Source organism: Ochlerotatus camptorhynchus, unplaced genomic scaffold (genome assembly GCF_037179485.1).
Source record: "Ochlerotatus camptorhynchus isolate MF236.1 unplaced genomic scaffold, CSIRO-AGI_Acam_v1.1 ptg000135l, whole genome shotgun sequence".
Taxonomy (NCBI): domain Eukaryota; kingdom Metazoa; phylum Arthropoda; class Insecta; order Diptera; family Culicidae; genus Ochlerotatus; species Ochlerotatus camptorhynchus.
This window is the reverse complement of record NW_027040625.1, coordinates 712,557-722,447: the sequence shown is the minus strand read 5'-3', so window position 1 is coordinate 722,447 and position 9,891 is coordinate 712,557.

Here is a 9,891-nt window from a genome sequence, read left to right as displayed (position 1 = left end):
ACAGCTCAAAGCTGTGTGTAGGTTTTGGGTATGTTGCTTTATGGGAGTTTTCCCATTTGTTTTTTTTTGTTTGGCGCATCCGAAATGCTAGCACAAACTCGAGCCAAACATCGAAGGATGGGGGAACATTGCAGCAATTATGTCATACTTCGCCATATTCGAGAAACACTCAAACCTAGGAAAGAAACTAAAATTCCAAGCAATAAGGAACCCTGTGGGGGCGTAACACAATCTCGCGTTGATTGACTGGCAGATTATGTCGGGGATGGATGATGGCGACACAAATGACGAAGATATAACTGGCTTGAACTCCGGATGTGGTGTTCGGTTACCGACGAGAATTTGATGATGATGTTACCACTTTTTGGCTTCTCGGAGTGTGGTTTGGTGCGATGGCTCGGAACAGGAAAGGACGTCTGGTTTGTTTAGAGTTTAGTTTGTGAAATTTCCGGGGTGCTGTTTCCAGACGTTTTTCGAGTAATTATAGAATCTTTGAGTCGCAGTCTAGTCGTGTAGTAGTGCCCTTGATCACCTAGATTTGAGTGGGAAAACTTGATTTTGAGTGCGTGGTGTCCAGGGTCGTTTTTAGAGTAGGGTTAGAGCGAGCTCTACTAGCAGATATATGAGAGCCTTTCTACATGACGTTTGAATTTCTTTGGTAATATTTTGTAGCCTCTTTAGTCATATGATACAATAAGGGATTAGTGCTTTGAGAGTCAGGTTGCTCAGGAGTTTCTGAATGTTTCCTCTCGTGAAGTTATTTTTAATGATCCTGGAGCGAAGTAAGAATTATAACTAAAAAGTTTCAAAATATGAAAGCTTCAGGTGATGATGGAATTTTGTATATTGTCATCAAAAAACTACAATTTTCAATACAAACTTACCCCAGGTAATTTTAAACCAAAAAATTTCAATTGACCAGAACGATGCAAATTTTCCACCGTTAATGTTCACCTAAAATTGCTTCTCCAATCTTCTGATAGGTGCAGATTTTCTTTTTCCATTTTCCACCAGACATTTTCAATATAGATTGCTTCTCCTATCATCTTTCATCACAAATCTACAGTAAAGCAGCTTCCCTCAAATCATCAGAATTGTGAAAATTTTAGTCCAGAAATTATTATTAAAATTTGTTTCTCTATTCAGCAGAAGGATGCAAAATAAAGACCCAAATTTTTCCAAAAAGCTTGCCCATCTTTTCACCAGAACGGTGCAGGTTTTCCACCAGAAATTTTCAACATAGCTTAATTTTAAATAAAGCTTGTGTCTTCATTTACCATACCGGTACAAGTTTTCCACCAGAAATATTCTGTTCATTTCATTTATCAGCGCGATGCAAATTTTGCACCAGAAATTTTCAATAAAGCATGCTCCTCAATTCACCAGAACGTTGCACCAAAAATTGTCAGTGAAGTTTGTTTCACCATGTACCTTTGTGGTGTAATTTTCAGGCTATGTCTCTTCATGCACCAAAATGGTGCAAATTTTCCACCAGAAAAATGAATAAACCTTGCTTCTACATTCACCACAGTGTTGCGAATTTTCTACCAGAAATTTTCAGTTAAATGTGCACCTCCAAATTTTTAGCGTGATTCAATTTCTCCACCAGAGTTATTCATTTTGATTAGTCCCTCCATGCACCACCTTGATGATATTTTTACACCAGAAAAAATCAATAGAAAGCTTTTTCTTCGATTTACCACCACGAAGGTGAATTTTTCCAACCTTAAATTTACCCTCTTCTTTTAACCCTCCATGAACCACCTTGAAAAAAAAATGCATAAGAATGTTTTTGTATGCATCACTGTGGTGCAATTTTTTGAACAAAAAATTTAATTGAAGTTTGTCCCTTCATTCACCTTTGTGGTGCAATTTTCAGGCACCATCTCGAAGTAATTGACGCAATAAAAGGTTTCCAGTGCCCTTCTATTATGAAATGAAATTATTTTACCTTCAAATCAAGTTATCAAGAAAGTTATTTTATATCATAATTTTGTAAACGTGAAAATAAAAATCTTATTCATAAAAGGTGGGGCAATCGCCCCACCTTGCCCCACCCTGTGCACGCCAGTGGTTTTGTGTAGGAATAGGAATTTGAGCGGAGTTCTCTCTGTTTATACTCTTTAGTATGAAGCGCTTGACATAGATGGCCCACAGCGACTCACGAAGAGCTACTGATTCCGATCAATAGCGGTGCGGCTTCTTCCTTCTTCTATGAATGCTCATGTGGGCTGAAGCTCGCTGCTTACGGGGAGCCTTTCGTACACAACTGGAGACCACCACCACTCACCACTCACCGGTGATTGAAAAAACACCGTTTGGTGAAACCGGATGGAATTCAACTTTGAAATCTGTGTTAGGGAAATTGCTTTTCGTAGGCAATCGGTGATAATTTTTCGCAACAATTGCACATTCGTGCAATTTTCAATAGTAGCATTGTGAAAAATGATAAATTTCTTAATTTAATGGATGCGTAGAAATATTTCTGATCCATTGGCGATAAAACTATTGAAATTGGGGTCCAGGGGCAGCATTTACGTTCAAAATCTTTCATAATTTTGTTACATATTCCATTTTCGGTTTTCACAAAGTGTACCCCCATATAAAAATCACAGACGTAGTCCTACGTCAAAACTCAGTACCTTGTCTTTTAAATGTTTCCATTTACCATACTTTCCTGATAAATGAAAAATGAAAAAGTTGATCCAAATTTGAAGCCGGATAAGCAAGGTTGCAAAGACTCATTTCAGCTAAAATAATGTTTTTCGGAATAATAAAACCAAAAGATGGTATGATGGCATGTTTTACTTGTAACTTACAAGAATAGGTTACAAAGTATGCGTTGGAAACATAAAACCTGTAAATTTTGCTTTCTATGAGTCACAATCAGCGATTTGCTGATCGCTGAGTGAGTGAGTGAGTGAGTGAGTGAGTTTGTGAAAAATCGCTGATTGTGACTCTCATGAAGTGAAATAAACAGGTTTAATATGTCAAACACATTCTTTGCAACCTCTTCTTGTATCCTACCAATTCAAAATTTGATCATGGCATCTAATTATTTCATAATTTAGAAAAACATTGTTTTAGCTGAAATGAGTCTTTGCAACCTTGCGGATAAGAATGCAGCTGAAGCTTCAATCTACCACCCAATAAGTTTGCTTTCTTCAATTTTAAATGCTAATCTTGAATAGAATGATGCTTCACATCAATATGAACTCAATTTTTGCAAATGAGCAGTATGGATATCGCCATGGGCATTCAACTACTCATCAACTCTTAATAGTTACAAACTTAACTCGTTCAAACAAATCTGAAGGCTGCTCAACTGAAGTTGCTCTTCTTTACATAGAAAATGCATTCGACAGTGTTTGGCATAAAGGTTTAATTGCTAAATTGAAAAAAGTTTAATTTTCTGCTCTATATTATGAAATTAGTTCAAAATTATTTAATTGACAGAACTCTGCAGGTAAATTATCAACATTCCAAATCTGAACGAGTACCTGTTAGAGCAGGAGTTTCTCAGGGTAGCATTCTTGGGCCTTTATTGCATAACATTTTCACTTCGGACCTCCTTTATTTGTCTCAGGGTTTTCCACAAATCTTTGTTCGCTGATGACACGGGCCTTTCCAGACGTCCGATGAGTACTTAAGGGGGTTAGGTTTTTGATAAGTCTTTAGTGGGAATGATACTGATAAAGACTGCACATTGTAGTCGAAATACGTATCTGTCATGGATTAGTTAAGTGAAATTAAATGGAAGGTAACTTATTTTGCTGTTTTATTTAAGCATTCCGCTAACAACCAAATTTCATTACTTCATTACGAAGTTATGTTTGCTGCTCTATTCAATCTTATAAATATGTTATTAATCATTAACAAAATAAATGGTTTAGAAATTTATCTCCAAAATGTACAATTATTTTTTTTTCTTTTTAAATTAGGTGTTTGTTTAATAAACCCAAAAATTTAGAATCAATTTTTGAAATTAGAAAATCAGTTCCTTTATTGTTGCAAAAATATGACAGATAAGTGGCTTTTATCAGTTAGAGACAAGTAACTTAACTTAGCTTAAATTCAGCTCAGTTAAAAATTTATAAAATAGCAAACCTTTTAACTTAATTAATGTGGTGGCGGAGAGGGACACCCCTCACCATCCCTCTCCAAAGGGGGAGTTTGGTAAAGAGAGATGATAAAACCGATTTGTACCTTCCTTAAAAGTTGTCCTAGCTCGCTATCAACTTTATAAATGGAATTTTCACACTTCCGTAATCTAAACGGAACTATCAATTCTATACTTTCATCTCCTCCTCATCTATCGTATAAAAATTACCACTTCAGTCTGTTATTCGAAATAGCATCTTCAACTATTTAATTAATCGAATTTCTATGTGATTGTTTCAATGTAGCATATTAAACTCCCAATATAATGGATTAATCCCCATACATACAACATATAGTTCTTGTTATAGTTTTCATAACTTTCATTATTCTTTATCCTGTTTTCTTTCGAGAAAGGTTGCCACGCAAATGGCATATATAGTGAAATATTCATCCAGTTTCTTGCTTTCGTTCGAACCATACAAACAAAAAATCGTCTTCAGTGAATGTAGACTGCTTAAGCAAGCCTTTTGTATCAAATGATACTACTGTGTTACCTGACTTATAACGAATATACTATGTATACGAGTACTCCGAATACAACATATGACTCGTATAATTTTGCATAGCATTTGCAGACGAACTATACGTTGCATTCGGGGTACTCGTATACAACGTATATTCGTTTTAATTCAGGTAACACAGTAGTGATGCATGGTGAGTGAATTCTGAACTGAGATGCCAATCATGCGATAGGTCTTGGTCCGAATTTCTTCAGCAGGGCGTCACAATATCAGCTCCAATCGACCAAATCGATACGATGAAGATACTGCTGTTAAAGTCGAACAGCTTCGCAGGATTTTAGAACCTCAGTCGGCGTGCACAAACAAATGTTCAATCGCTTGTCTCTCTTTCTCTCATCGCTCCAATGGTCTTCCTTTCAAGCTTCGGTGAAACGGATGAGCGAAAGAGCGCTCGACTTTGATAGTTTTCTCTTTCATGAAACACATCAACAGAGGTTTCATGACGTATATGACGGAAAATGAAATTACATATTTAAAGCATTTCTCACGTAAAAACACTTGAAGATTACACGTAATATGTTTAATTTATCTTCCATCCACATATTTATTCAGTACGAAACCGAACTTTTTGTCAGTGCGAACCTCAACCTGAGCTAGGTTTTAAAAACAAACGAGCAAACTGACGTTTGTCAGAAAACAAGCAGACCCAATCCTGATACCCGATCCAGGTTGAAACTGAATAATAAACGAATTCGCTATTACATTGAAAGCGATGAGTAAAGCAACAACGAGAAGATCCACAGTCACTGTTTCCTTCTAAGCGTGCTTCTTTTCATTATGATTTCTTGCTGATAGTCTAGCTAGGCGTTATAGAAATGAAGCGTTGAACACGTTTGTATGAGAGAAGCAAAAATCGAGTTCATTTTAGAGCTTCGAAAATGTAGAGCCCTGATCTTCACTGAATACAGAAACCTGCTTTCTGGTCGTGCTACAAAGTCAAAACATGAAGTTTGATGCAAATTGCACACTGAGCTTGACCATCAGATTAGCCTTATGCATCTGAATCACTTTTTTACCAGCCTACACACTTAGAAATTATCGCCGACTTCGGTAATTTTTACCGAAATCTGAACAGCTGAACTGTTCGGTAAAATTTAATTCAATTAATTTTCAGTTACTTTGAAACTAAATCTACACTAAAATGACAAAATTTGATCGTTTGAACAAGGTTGAACATGTTTTGAAATTATGTTTTAATTCAATGGACTATAAAATGAATGTTAAAGTTTTACCGAACGTTCAGCTGTTCTAATTTCGGTAAAATTTACCGAACAAGAAAACAAAATCTTAGTGTGTAGATGACAAGTTACACTGAAAACGAATCTTACTCAGAGAGTGGAGTGAGCGACTTTTACTCATTAGAAATTTCTCCATACGAATGGGTAATACCCTGGACAGACTATGGCTTATATCATGTAATATAGGCTGTCTTGCAATGAGCACTCATACATAGGATTCCCAGTGAAAACTAGATGTATGAGTGCTCATTGCAAGACAGCTTATATTACATGATATAAGCCATAGTCTGTCCAGGGTATAAAAGTGTTTCACAACTGAGGGGGGAGGGTAATATTGGTGGAACTAGCATTGGGCGATCTTGAAGCATCTTAGTGAATCGATTATTTTATTTTTGAAAATAATCGATTGACCGATTCAATCAATCATTTTGAATCGATTTTTTGAATCTATTTTTTAAATCGATTCATTTTTCAAAATGGCAAAAAAATGTTTCAAATATAACGGATTATAGGAAAGTTGGTGCAGGTTAACGCCAAGTTCAGTCTTAATTTGATATTACGTTACATAAGCTATATTGTTCTGACATTTTACTTATAATAGTCATTTAGTGTGATGATTGATATCATTTAGAAATAAATTGTGTTCTATGTACGCAGTAAACGTTGTGAGCGTAACATACATACATGATGAGAATATAGTAAATGACTATTTGATTTCATTTGACATGTGAAAGTTTTTGCTCAGGATACTTGATAAGGTGAGTGATTTAACAGGCTATAATATTCGTATTATTGGTATTAAATGAACGATTTAAAAAAGGAAAGATTAACATATGACCCGAAACGATTAGATGGTCGGAGTGTAAAAGCAGGTAAGTGCGGAAAGTACTTATGGTGATTCCTTGTAGAATCCACAAATGGCCACCACCAAAGCTATACATGCATTACCACTTCGATTTTTCAATTACACAAATCTTGGAAATTAGTGCCTCATTTGTGTGTGTGTGTATTCCCTCTAATCCCCACTGGCCAGGAGTGTTATTATGGAAGAACTCTCTTTATAATGTCGCATTTATGGTCATTGTAGACAGCTTTAGTCCGGGAGTTAGAAAGTAATAGTGTGACATGCGCAACTCACATGTCATCGATTTCCAAAAAATCATTTCAGTTTTCAATTAGTAACAAGCATTTTCCCATGCCTCACTCGGACATCGAACTCCTTACGCAGCAAGTGCATGGAGCAGTTCGATGAACGCTAAAACGAATTCAATAACCCATACTCGGCGTCTAAGGATATCGTATTGCTTGTCGCCAAGGCGCACTCCGGGCAGCCGATATTCCTAGTTGCTAAGCCATTTTCAGCGCAACCGATTTAACCAATTTGCCTTCTCCAAATTATCTCTCTCTCTCATTCTCTCATTCTCTCGTTTGTTAATATCGATCGCTGATTGGTGATCGTTTACATAAACTGTCACATAATGACTTCAGGTGTCTCCCGTAGGAAAAATGTGTTAAGGAATATAATTCTGAATAAAGATTATTATTGTTCTAACCACCAACGAGTGCGTTTGTGATTTTCGGAAAGATATCAAAATCCAGAAGAACCTATAGGGACAAAGTGTCCCAAGTTGTAACAATAGCTCTATTGCAGATCCAGCAACCCATTTCGGAATTTCTGGAGAGTCACGCCCATCCCGAGGTTACTTTCACTTACAATAAGCCCCGCATGTATGTATTACCTCTATCAATTGGATATTAGTATTATACACACACTTCCAGCTTCAAAATGTTCTTTTTAATCCTGGCACGTATTTAGTTTATGTTTTTTTTTATTGTAAAAAGTATTTGGTCTGGTCTCACCATGTTAATTTGATCCTCCAATCCATGGGTTCAGTAGTTCCGAACATAAATTTTCTTGCACTGCCATGCCTGGGAGGATGTTCGCGTCTAGTGCTTTCCCCAGGAACCGTTCGTGGCCACCAGTTATACCCGTCCAGTCTTGGGCGTATCCAGCTGGGCATTTTTCAGATTAGTCGCAATCTCCGACACCGGCAAGAGACCAGCCGCCGAACACTTTTGCAAGCGGAAAATTTGCTGATTCACGGCAACGTCTGCCACCGAATTATCACCAAAACTCACGACGGACACATTATCAGCACTTTCCCGGGTTAATTCACCAACCGGACCGGGTTAAAACTGGTCCACAGTGACGAATCTCTCAATAGAACTACACGCCGAAAGTGTGGCATCTGAACTCGGAGAACCGGGCTCCCGGGAGGCAATGAAACCGACACCAAACCAACCGCCAACCGAATCAACACAGCAAAAAAATAATTTTGATATCACGTCAAAGTGGATGCACTACAATCATGTCGAAAATATGGTGTAATATTACTTGCTAAAAAGGACAAAATTATCATTAATACAATGCATGAACTGACATTACGCTGCTTTTACTGCATTTGTTTATTTATGTGGTCATAAAAATTACATGAAATTTTCGACATGATTGTAGTGCATCCACTTTGATGTGATATCAAAATTATTTTTTTGCTGTGAAGGCGGAACTTTTTTTCTTGCTTCTTTCTTTTATCACTGCATGTTTCTATTTTTCACTTGCTATTTTCTACTCTTTTTTTAATCAAATATGGCTTCAAAACTGGACGCCTCAACACAGGAAAAACACGATATATCACTAAATGATAACTTTATGAACACTTGAAACTAAATTTCAGCACACAAATTAACAAATTCAATTTAAAAAAAGTTTATTTCGCTGACGAAAAAAACACAGCAAAAGAAAAACACGTCAGCTTTCAAGCGTGGCCTACTGCGATCATCTTGGAAATTAGTGCCTGAAGTTGCTACTTTATGTATGCTGCAGTGCAGCAAACGTGGAGTAACAGTTTCATTGTGGTACGTGTCCTGGAAGTTGATATTTGTGCATTTGAAGTGATTACTAGATTAAGGATCTCACACGAAACACCTTAATCCAGATATCCCAAAACTCATCCGAGAGGGATCCCAAGAAAGTTAATTGAGTCATGCGTTTTTCATTGAGCCGATATAGATTCTGTGTGGTTTTACCAGCTTTAAAGAATAGCCTCTCTGACGGAACACTTCTTGCCATTCTTTATAAACAGCCTCGAGCAATGGAATATTGGGTTTTAAATCTAATTTCCGGTCTACGAAGCATAACCCACATTTAACGTCTCTTGTTCGAATGGATGTTAACTTAAAATTGAGTGATTCTACTAAATAAATATGACTTTCAAATTTATTTTCCTTTCTATACGTATCGTTGGATTTCAAAAAGAGTCACAAATTATTGAGATATTGTAAAAAATCTAACATTGCAAATTGTTGAAACTATAATGTCAAATATGGAACCAGAAGTAAAACTGCATATTTATGGCGACTTCAATCAACGAAACGCAGACTTTATTACAGACATTGAAAATTAATCATTTTTACTCCCGGTCGTAGGTGAAAACGAAACATTGCAATTATTATTCGACAAAATATCTTATTTTAGTCTTAATCAAATAAACCATGTAAAAAATCAACAAAACTCATATTTAGACCTTTTATTTACAAATTGTACTGAAGACTTCTGTGCACCTTTATGGAAAAAATGAAGTGTTTCACACAGCAATTGAATACTCAATCTTCGTACAAAATTCTTCTTCCTCCAGCAACTGGGAATACGAGGAAGTGCCGGAATACCATAAAGTAAATTACGAAGAAGCCAAACGTAGACTATGTACAATAAATTGGCAAAATTTAATAAGTATTGAAGGAAATGTCGATACTGAAAAAGAAAAATTTCACTCAATTCTTCAAAGCCTAATTTTAGAAACTGTACCATCAAAAAAAAAGAAGACGAACACAAAACAATAAACTACCCACATGGTTCGATCCACAACTGAAAAATTTAAAGAATAAAAAACAGAAAGCTCATAAACTATACA